This window comes from Triturus cristatus, chromosome 2_2, assembly GCF_964204655.1.
Source record: "Triturus cristatus chromosome 2_2, aTriCri1.1, whole genome shotgun sequence".
Taxonomy (NCBI): domain Eukaryota; kingdom Metazoa; phylum Chordata; class Amphibia; order Caudata; family Salamandridae; genus Triturus; species Triturus cristatus.
In genome coordinates, this window is record NC_140582.1 from 582,044,169 (window position 1) to 582,056,201 (window position 12,033).

Sequence of the window (12,033 nt, forward strand, 5' to 3'; positions counted from 1 at the left end):
GGGCAAGTAAGTTACCCACCAAAGATAACCTGTGCTCACCCTCTGTTAGCTTGGTTCAAAGCTGCCAAGCTTATCATCAGAGGCAATGTGTAAAACACAACACACTCATACCAGTGACACAATGAATACACCACAAAGAGACTCCCCACAGTATGTATAAAAACATCTCTGCATTGTAAAACATATTAGAACCAAAATGACATGAAATCATGTATACTTTGTCATATATCACAGTTATCAATACTACGTGTTATACTGGCCAAAGCAGAGCAAAAACGACATAAATCCCCAAGTACTATTCAAGTTAGCACACTTTTGATAATACAGGCATTTCAGGATAACGCTGGTTCTCCTGCACAAAACAAGCCCACAATGATAAAAATCGGGTGAGGCAAACAAGAGACATATACTTTTACAAATTCTTGTTAGGGCATAAATGTAGAAACAAAAGCTGGTTTGTATTGGACTCCTTTTTTAGATCCTTTACGTTAATTGTGAGCACAACTGATCAGTGCTACATTGAAAGCACCTATGCACTTCTATTCCCGAGTTTACGGTACTGCCGGTGTCTGGGTAAAATTTCTACACACGTGTCCAAGGTGCAGGGAGTGCAGAGGTGAATAAAGCCAGAAAAGGGGTTGTGAAGGGGTGAGCTTATAGCCCCTTCAGGTAACCACAACTGGTCTTGTGGCAGTTACTTTCTGGCCCCTGAGACCTCAGGGGTCTCCAGGGCACAGTACCTATTGGTTGCGGCAGCCATCTCATGATCAAGCAGGCGGCGCTGGTGGCCTCAATGAAGGGGAGGGTGCGTTCTCAGTGAAGCCAAGGGCGGGGGCCACTTTGCAGCGATCTCTCCTGGAGATTATAGCTGGGGCTCATGGCTTTCCTTGCTGCACTGCGGTACTGGCAGGCAGTCAATCGGGAGTCTGCTGTGGGACACAGGGCATGCTGAGCCCAGCTGAGAATCGGGCCAGTGTGGAACCTCAACACATGGAATCATCTTTGGAAGAAATTAAAGGGGGGGGGGTCAGGACAGGGCAGCCTGCGGAGCGCTCTATTTCCTCAAGTGCAGTGCTATGTCTCGGGCAGCTGGATTAGCGATGAGACACGCTCTGATCATTGTTCGCAGTCAGTTGGGAGGCTCGCAGTAGACAGTGTCGTGCAGCAGTGGCATGAATACTGTTGATGAACCTGAGGTTTCTGGAACATGGGGCAAGCCAACAAGCCTTTGGAGTTCTTGGTGTAATTAGATGTAGAGGACAGGATCCTTCCTCCCTCACTGCAGAGGCAGCAGGGCAACACATCAGAACACATGTCAAAGTGGCAGTCCCTCCTGGCAACACAACAATTAGCTTCTAGCAGGCTAACACAGCAGAGCAGTGGCAAAGTGCCAGTCCCTCCTGGCAGCTTAGCTCCTCTTAATTGCAGAGTCTCCTTGTGGCCCCAAAGTGAACTCAATTGGGGGGTCAGAGGTCCAGTACTTATACCAACATGTGTCTTTGTTCAAGGGGGAACTTCGAAAGAACCTTTAGAAGTGTGCAACAATCCCTTTAAACCCAGCCCTGGTTCCAAACATCAGTGGGGGTAAAACAGCCCCTTGTGTGAGGGTAAGACACAGCCTCTACAATTATAAAGTGTGATCACCCTCTCCCAGCTCAGGAAGGCCACCTGTATGCAGATGAACGCAGATGTAACCCTGTCACACCCAACCCTTCCTGTGTGTTGGCTGTCCAAAAAGTATGCACATCGTGCAGCTGTCACAAGACTGAGACAGGTTTGAAAGACTACATTAGTGGGGACACAAGCAGTGCTGCAGGCCCACTAGTAGCATTTAATTTAAAGGCCATGGGTATATGGTATACCACTATACAATGGACTAATATGTAAATCAAATATGCCAAACAGGTGTAAACCAATCTTACCATGTTTTACGGGAGAAAGCACATGCACTTTAGCACTGATTAACAGTAGTAAAGTGCTCAGAGTCCTAAAGCCAACAAAACGAAGGTCAGAAAAATAGGTGGAGGAAGGCAAAATGTTTGGGGATAGCCCTACAAAAAGGGCCAGGTCCAAGAATGATGTTAGCCTCTGCTCTTGTAAAGAAATTAATCATATCTGTGTAAATTAGTTTATAGGAAATGTTACATAAGACGACGAGGATTACAAGGTGTAGGAGTCACATATCACAAATACAATTTGGAAGTATATTTTAAGAGTGGGTGATCTGAAGAAACACAAATTTAGGATTTTAAACATACCATAGTGGCTTGCTTTATTATTAAGAATGTATATCTAGGCAAATGAGCCCCTTTTGTTTTAGCAACATTAGGCTAGTGAAACTCTGGGGTAAAACATAACTTTCTAACCTATATCATTCAGTTTGCATGCGGCTCTTTGATAACAATTTATAGGTCATTTTGTGCTACATTAGGATTTTAACTTATGAACTGCAAGTAACAAAAGGATCTCTGTGACAACAGTAACACACTGAGTGATCCACATAAAAAGAGTTCTGTGATCTACATGGCACACGTTCTTTGCAGAAGGCATATTAACCCTTTACACTGCCTTTTGATGAGTCAAAAAACTGCCACTAGACAAAAGTCCAATCTCTCCATCAGGATCATTAATCACCGCCGTTAAATTGAAGTTTTTATTGTTGCCTGAAATATGCCGGATGCACAATCAACTCTGTAGTAGGTGATTTTAATCTTCTTTCCTAGCACAACAATCCCTGACCTCAGTGCCAGGTGTGACTGCACCTGTCGCCCCGCCCTAAAGCTGTCCCTGATATAGGTAATCACCGAGCGGAGTGTCACAGCAGAGGGACAGGAGGAGACTCTAACAAAAGATATTACATGTTTCAATTGTTTTCATTAAATGTTGTGCTATTGCTTGTGATAGAGCGCCATGGTGTTTTGAAAATTGTAGGGGTGCATCATAATCGAGAGTAGTCCGCACCCATATATAATCAAGTGTGGTATTAACCGATGATCATTAGAAGAGTAAACGTAATAATGAACAGTGAGTGTAATGTTAGAAATGTAGTTCGTGTTAGTCGGAAGAGCAAAATTACTTTAAACGTAACTGTCTATTGTAAACTGCTTAACAAATTAATTCATATGTGATGTAATGCATTAGATTTAAATGTGCACAATATTAAAGTCTACACGTGTAGAAGTGATTACTTATATATTATATGTAATAAAATATAGTGCTCACAGACGCAACGTTTATTAGAGCGTGTAGTTCTCGATGTATAGAGGCCTAACGGAACGTCTATGTTGTGTTATATGAATGCCTATTCGCATTTCTTATGTTAGCTGAATTGTGTAGGCCGAAATGTACTTTCCTTGGGATGGCTCTCATTTGGAGGTAGTCAGCGAATTTCATGTGTAAGGAAGGATTTTCTGTTCTCAGGCTTCTGTTGCAGGTGCAAGGACATCGTTCTCGTTAGCTAAGACTAACCTTTTGTTTTAGGAGTTAGGTATGGAGGAGAGTTTGCTACAAGAGTCTCCAGGAATGCTGATAATGAGGAGTCAATACTTTCGGTGCTGAAGGAGCCTGGGACTCAAGGACGTTTCAACCGTTATTGGACGACATACAGATTTAAATGGAAAATTACCTCCAGGAGGTGTCCAGCAAGAAGAGGTGTTACGGAGGCGTGTCCTCCATGTTGTGCATTTTGTATTAGGGACAGTGCCCCGAGGGATGAGCGTCAGAGAAGAACAGAGGAGGGTAGAAGGAAGAGATCGATATTGAGGAAGGAGACTTAGAACGAGTTTGGTAGTTTTGGCTACTGACCCCTTCAACGTGAGTGTACTTCTTAGGAAGTCTTCACACGCTGACACCTTTTCTTGATTCGTTTGGGAGATGCTAAGTAGGGATGTCATATAATGGTAGAGTAAGGACAGACCAATCCATTTCTTTGTAGGTATCCATGAAGACTGATTTAGATATTGGAGCAGTGATCTTATGTTTGATATTTTTAGAGTTCATTATTTTATTTTTTGCTTCATCGAATTAGGCTGTTGCGTAAGTTGTTTTAATTTGTATTAGTTCCCATGTATTTTCTTAACCTCGTCATGAGGTGCTTGTATGTTCAGTTATTTTTGGCTTTGTAATAAATCCCCTAAATCTTAACTCGGAGTTAGTGATTTTTCAATATTGGAATTGATTGGTTATTGACTTTATCTGAATGAGTTAGTTCTCTCCCCTTTACACTCCATAGCAGGTAAAAAAAAGTCCTGTCGGCCGAGGATTCTTAAGAGCGGTAAGTGCTCCGAAGATAAGATAAGAATCCGGCGTTATCACTTGCACATAAAAACTCCATATACATTCTACATAACGTTAGAAAAAAAACAGCTACTCCACTGGTTTGCTTATGCAGCACAGGCGACACACATATCAAAAGTAGAGATTTACCTCTGATTAATGTGTGACCACCTGCAAGAGAAGGCTATGAGGACTAAGCAGGAAAAGGCAGGCCTAAGTCCTCCATGGAGGTCGAACAAGCGGTACAGAGAGGCAAAAAAATCTGAGGGGGCATTTTAGGCAAATGGAGTTCCTTCTACGAGCTAGCCAGGTATACAACCTGGACATTTCTAGTGGGTTCCTAAGCATGCATGAGTGTGTCTATGCATGGGAGAGATAGTCTATATAAAAAAGAATGACGAGTAGGGCTCCTATAACTAAAGTGACACCATAGGAATCGATGGTCTTAATAAAGGCTGTGTGACGCACAAGGGCGCGGACATTTTGCCGTAACAGGTGGACCCACGAATGCGGAAGCACTTAACACACTTTAAGCGTCCTCTTCTTACGTTTTTTATCTGGTTATAGGAGCCTCAGATTGAAAGAATTTGTGATATGGGATTCATATAGGCAATTTTAATCATAAACAATGTAGATCCACTGGCATACATGCCAACATTTTAAAAGCGAAAACTGAGAGATTTGGAAATAATAATTGGGAGAATGTATCTCTCCCATTGACTTATATTGAAGGAGAGGCAATTTCAGGCAGGAGAAAGACAAAATAAACAATATTGGGGGCAAAATGTCGGGAGTCTCCCGCCTGAATCGGGTCAATTGGCATGAATACATTGAGTATATTAATATCCACAGCTCCCTTAAGCAAGGTCGAGCCCATCCGGATGCACTTACATTGTGGATAAAGATTCGATGATTAAGCATGCCACAGTGATGATGTAGGAGTGTCCTTTAAAAAAAGAAAACTGTTTGGTGTAGGCACACATAGACATGGAATAAAATACACATGTAACTAAACAATCATAGATATTGTCAACATTTTAATGTTGCTTTTTTAGTAAACTACAACTCTTTGTAAATGTGTGTCACAGAACAATAGCCACAAGAGGACGCACTTGCACCAGAAAAAAGAAATAATAAAACGTTACCAGCAGACTGTTCAGCCTCACTGTGCCTGGAAGGTGACGGGTGTTATTTATCTTCCATGCTACTTTACTCTGGTGCTTTCAATCTTCTTGTTACTCTCCTGTAGGACCCCAGTTACTACTGCTCAGCGAAAACTGAACGATCTTCTGCATCTTTGTAAGCTCCAGTCAGTCATGCCCGATTCCTAAAATGATGCTGGCACAGTCACTGCTGGTGTGTCTCTTTGCTCCCATAGATCAGAGGCCTCCACGGACAGCTTGTGGGGCCCAGATTTCTCTCCAGCCAGGACCCTGTTGGGTTAAGTTCAGCCCACGTCCAATGAGGTAGCCAGTTCTAGCACATGAAATAGAACACTTCTTCAGCCTTGTATGTCCAGAGGCATTGAACAAGAGGTCTTCCACCTGACCCTTAGAGCGCAGACCACACCATTGGTGTAAGTGGAAGGCAGGCATTTTTGTCCCACCGGCTCATGAAGGATTCTTTTTTCTTCAAGTGTTTAGTTCCAGGAATGCATTGATGAGTTGAGGAGTGAAGTAAAAGTGTTATCCAGTAAGCGTTCCTGTGACTGGATATTTCAATAGAGCCAAACATAGCAGGATTGCTATCAAAACAACCGACTGTGCTCAGCTCTTACTATTTCACCTGACGGTGAAAAAGCTTCCCAGTTTCCTTAGTTGGAGATAGGAGAAATTAGGTACCCGACACAGGAGTTCCTAGTTCCCTCCAAGTCCACCTCTATTGGAATAATAAATCACCCACTCTTTCTGATGTGAGAACAGTTTTGGCAAGATGTCTGAGAGACCTCTTTGGTGAAAGGCTTCTGTCACTTGGGCTTCCTTTTGGAAACTTCATAAGAAAGTAAGGCTGCGGCTCTATTCCTGTGTGAGGCCATCTTTTCCTGTCTCCTGCTAAATGGCTGATACCATCCAAGTGATCAGTGTTGCAGCACAGGAAACTTCCCTGCAGTAGAGGTGGGTGTATACTTTTCCCCCTAATGGGAATACTAATTTAAACCAATGGGGAAAAACAGGCCAGTAGTGCCTTCATTTTGTGTGGGTTGAAAGCAGCATACAATGTACTTTTGAAGGTTGTTTTTATGCTACAAAATCAACTTTAAACACTGACCTTTTTTTTTAGAATAAGTGAAAAATAACATTCAAAGACGTTTCAGCAATTTTGCCATCCAAAATAGTAAATATAGTACTTTATTCACAATCATGCCTTTTCAGATGAAAATGCAACTTTTTACAAACAGCTATCTTTTCCCGGGGAGGACATGGTTTATCTTTAATATTTAGCACGCCCCACTGTCGTACATGAAGAACAGAGCGCTGTGGACTTACTGGCCAGGCTTAGGGATGACTTAGCTTGTTTAACAATTGGTATTTCTACATTACTGCTTCCAGATGAGCTACAATGGTGTTCTCTAAAGCCAATAATTTTAGATATACATGTGGATGATATATACAGTCGCATGTGCCATTTCACTTCCATGCCGCTGGTGCGCTTCGTGACTCAACTTACTATGGCATTACAGGAAAGTTAAATAGTCAAATGGGTACAACCAATTTTATATTACGTTTGTAGCAGGGGCGTAACACAGGCCCCCGCATCCCTCCCAGTGTGGGGGGGGACCCAAGCTCCAGGGGGCCGCTCAGCACTGCACTTCGGCCGGGGAGCTCCTGATAAGAGTCCGGAGGGGGCCACTCCACGTACCTTGCCGGAGGCGCCCTCAATTATCGTTACGCCACTGGTTTGTAGGGAAAGAGGACACCCCCTGAAACACAAAATGGTAGCAATCCCAGTGTTATGATGCTATCCAAAATCACTCTATAACAATTTCCTTGAGTCCAAGGCAGACCATAAAGGTATACAGAAGCAAGGTCATCTGTGAGGAAGGAGAGACAGAGGGGCAAATGACTGTTTGGAGATGTTTTCAAAATGGGGTGGGGCTAAGGTACGGTACCAGAATATCAAGGCCTGATTTATGTCGGATGAAAATATGTTCCTAAATATAATTTACAAAAATATCGCCCAAGTGGAGTTAATAATAGAAAATCTACAACCAATGGAGCGACATTTATTTAAACTATATTTAGGCCACAATATTTATGTCAGACTATATTTTTGTATTCTGACATCAAACCAGGTCTACTGAGACAAATAGCTGGAAGGGAGAGGGCGGACAGACATGAGGGATAAGGGAAAAAAATCATAGGCAGAAAAGAGCTATAGAGGCACAAGGGTGAAACGGAGCATTCCATTAGCACTGGGTGCCATGATAAGGACAGATTATGAAGGGGAGACATTGACAAAGGGGCATAGAGTGGACAATGACAGAGTTGAGGGGAAATATACGATTGACTCAAGCAGGGTTAGAAAGATGAAACTGTACAAGATGGTTGGTATGGGGCTGCTGGGGGCATATTTCTTCCTGAGCACAAGATAAAAAATCTGGATGAGTGAACATGTGGATGTGTTCAAACTCTTTCATAGAGAACCACACTACAGCCCGATGGTTACTGTTCACATCGCTAGAGACCTGCCACTGTCATAAGTCCCCTTCCACAATGTCCCACAAAGGGAGAGATGGGTTCATCAGACAAGGCTTGTAACATTAGCCTGTGCAGGCCTTCAATAAAGGATATGTTACAGTTTACAAAAATAATTCTGGCACGACTGTTCTAAGTGCAGAGGAAACCATCCGTACTGAGTGTCCCGCAGAACTGAAAGGGCAGCTTTTTGGCCCGCTCAGCAGTAGAGACAGAGAGCGAGCACTTTTGGAAAAGACCAATGTACCAGGTTAAAATGCACCAGTTTATTATCCGACTGCAAGCCCATTTTCATCTGTTGGGTGGGTTCCTCTGTGATCCTACCACATTCTCTTGGGTCTTCTTTCAATTTGTCTGTCCCTGTCATGGTCATTCTTTTTTCTTCTGCTGATGCCCATTCTCCTAAGTCTGGCTCACTTTTTTATTCATCCACAACTCTTCTTTTTGAGTCCAATGTATTGTTCTGCATCGTTTTACTAAAGCACGTCCTAGAGCTACAAATCTATATTTCAGATTCTCCTTTGGGATCTTGCATAGTTATTTGTGGACAGTTTCTCACATTGGTGTTCAGTGGTGAGGTCCAGTACTTGTGTTTGTGCAGTGCCTGTGAGAATTTGCTTTGTTGGTTGAATGGGGGTGGGTGGGTAGCTGACCCCTGTTCAAGCAACAACCACAATCCCCGTCAGGGTGAACCACCAAGGTCATTAAATTAAATTGTGCTTAATCCTGGGTAGCTTGTCACAAAAAGCAGTCAGGCTTAACTTAAAGACAATGTGTAAAGTATTTTATGCACCACACAAACAGTAATAAGGTAAAAAAAGAACACAAGAAAATCCCCATTCTAGAAAAATAGAGTAACATTTAATAAATGATTTAACAAAAGTTTTTTGTAAAATCTAGCTCATCAAACATAGCGCAACCACGAACATCTTATTGTGCGAGACTGGGTCAAGGTGGAAAAATATGGCTGTACTCGATGGTGCGTAGGTTGGATACAAGAAGTTTATTGAGCCCAGTCAGAGCTTACCTTCAGACTTAGAAGATATTTGGAAAAAAAGTTCTGAGAAGGTAAAGTTCAGCGGGGCAATGCTGCAGGCGGGGTCCGAGGAGAAGGCATCATTGTCGGAGAGCTGCTGGACGAAGTGGTGGTGAAGATTTCTATGTTTGGGCTTATTCACTATTTTGGAAGTCAAAAAATCTCCAGTGGGACAAGGCAGAAAGCTGTAGCTAACTCACTAAGGAGAGTCACTGTTCTTGAGAAAGTGAGTGTAGGGGAAGTCGTTTTTAGAGAAAGGCGGGAAAAAGTCACAGTGACTTTTGCTTGTCATAGTTCATGATTGGGCGGTGCTCCTCGTGGGGCCGGATCTGCATTTCCCTACGGGGCCTCCCAAGGGTCACTTTATCGAAGATCTTTTGTTGATCAGGCTGTATGGTGTGTGTGGGTCAGTGCTCAGCAGATAGTGAAAGGTGTGTTAAAAAATGGCTAGAGGATATTAAGGGTGAGTCAATTTTAATAAGGGAGATCCCTCTGTCATGATTAAAAAAACAAAACGGTTAGATGCTGCTCAGAGGGAGTTATGGCCCTCAGTAGCTGAAAAGATTTGGGGCCTCATGTAGGTAGCTAAATACCGGTCGGTAACGGCCGAAATTCGGTAAATATCCCGTTACCGACCGGTATTTAGCTATTTGAGATGTAGGAGGCATATTTCAGGATTCGGTAATTTACCGAATCGGTAAAATTACCGATTCGGTAAAATTACCGATTCGGTAAATACCGAATCCTGAAATGATATGTAGGAAATACTCTAATGAGTGATGAGTAGGAATTAGAATTCGGTATTTACCACCAAATATAGGTTGGTGATAAATACTGAATACCTTGCAAAACGTGATATTTTGCAGATGTAAAAGTGCCATGTGGCAGACATACATGCCCTTAGGGCATGTATGTGCGCCACATGTGCACACATGGATGAATCAGGGGTGCAACAGGGTGTCAATGTGACACCCTGCCACCCATGATAATGCCTCCCCCATTACCGATTCGGTATTTACCGAATCGGTAATGGTAAATGGCTTCCCATTCATGCCTCCAGGCCCATAGGAATCAATGGGAAGGTATGCCTCATTACCGAATCGGTAAATACCGATTCAAAATTACCGGCTTTTTCCGAATCGGTAAATTTTACCGAATTATTACCTACATCACATTTACCGATTCATAAATACCGAATCGGTAAAATTCGGTATTTATGAGTCGGTAAATGTGATGCTACCTAAATATGGCCCATAGTGTTTATTTATGAAAAAGGGAAATGAATAAGGTCAGGTCAACATGTTTCGCGCTATTATGTGGTCTGAGGAGGAGATCCTTAGCACTTCTTCAGAACCAAGAAGGAGTGATAAAGGTATTGGAAAAACAAATGTGTGTAGTGGCCTCGTTAATTGTAGTACTGCCACTGAGGGGACCTAAAGGTTGGTCCAATCTAAAACAACAAAAAAGGGAGGGGGGAGTAGGGAGAAAAACAATGAAAAATTAAAACAGTAAGCTAGTTGGTTGTATCCGTGGTGACTATATACCAAAAAGGGTCCCTGGAGAGTGGGCTGCTATCGTGTCTCTAGGTATAGAACCCAAGGCTGGTTCTTTCCACATCTAGAGTTCAGGAGACAGAACATATAGAAAATAGAGTAAAAACAAACATTTGTGTAACGTATGAGGCAATTAGTGCACTAGTGCTGAATAATGAAAATGGACATATTGCTGTTAGACCCCCAAGTCTGATGGTATTGTGATATCAATGAAAAAGGAGGTTATTGGTAGACCATGCTAAGTGACCATCCAGTTTTTATAATGTACCCAAAAATTCTAAGTACTCAATATACATTGCAATTCAATTCAATTTATAGCTTTATTCGAGATAAAAACTCTTAAAGGCATGAAGCATACATAGCATATATACAGTCTCTTATAAAAACTTTTTTAAAAAAGGATAAAAAAACGTTAAGATACATCCATAGTACTGAAGATCATAAAATTATTTAGCCAATATAAAAACAGAAAGGCAACATTTTTGTTAACTGGGGGAGCGGGCAATGGTCTAAATTCTTTTCTCCTATATTACCATTAGGCAAGAGATTTTTTTCTGATGGCCCAAGCCCATCCCAGATATTTGGCAACTGCCACAGCAATGAAAGTTGAAGGGCTGGTACAGATCATCCTTAAAGCAATGTCGCTCGCTCTTGTGCCCAGCTGTTTACACATAGCCTTCAGCCAAATACGTCGGGGGACTGAATAAGCCCCACACACAAAGAGAAAGTGGGCAATGGTCTCAGACCTTTCTTTACAAACTGGGCAGACATGAGAGCTACCCTCTGCCCATCTTCCAGTTAGTGATCTAATTGGGAGAGACCCCACTCTGAGCTGGAAATATAACTTCCTATCCAGGGGTTTGGTTATGGTATCCCAATAGGGATCTAAAAAAGGAGAAGCTTTTACTTCAAGGAATAGACCCTCCATGGTGGACGGATTGGCTTCATTCGAGTCCCGATGTTCGACCATTTCCCAGTACTTAGTTTTTATAGTTACTTTGGACGGGAACAGGGCCTCCTCTGGGTTCTCCCAAAGCTCATTCATGCCTAAAGTCCCCAACATTTTGGACAAATCCCCCAGCCATCCTATCTTGTGGAACTTATCGCTATTTATTAAATCCAGGAAGCCCCTTGCGAAGTGAGCGAGTTCGGGGGTGACCCATATGCGCCGCCAGTATAAGATGGGTCTTAATCTAGCAACATCTGAGATGGCTTTTCTGCCTAATTCGCAACGCAGAGGCCTCATGGGTGTACTTTTAGGGAGGCCAATTAGATTTTGTAGAAACTTATTCTCGACGAGCGTTAGTGGTGCAAGATTCCCATAGCCCCAAAGCTCTGAGCCATAGAGCACCGAGCTAATGGCTTTGGCTTCGTATACTTGAAGTACTGGCGCAATGGGTTTGGTCAAAGACCTTTTGTGTTCGACACCTATAGTACCAGTAGTTTGGCGGAATTTAAGAGCCGCCATTTCTAT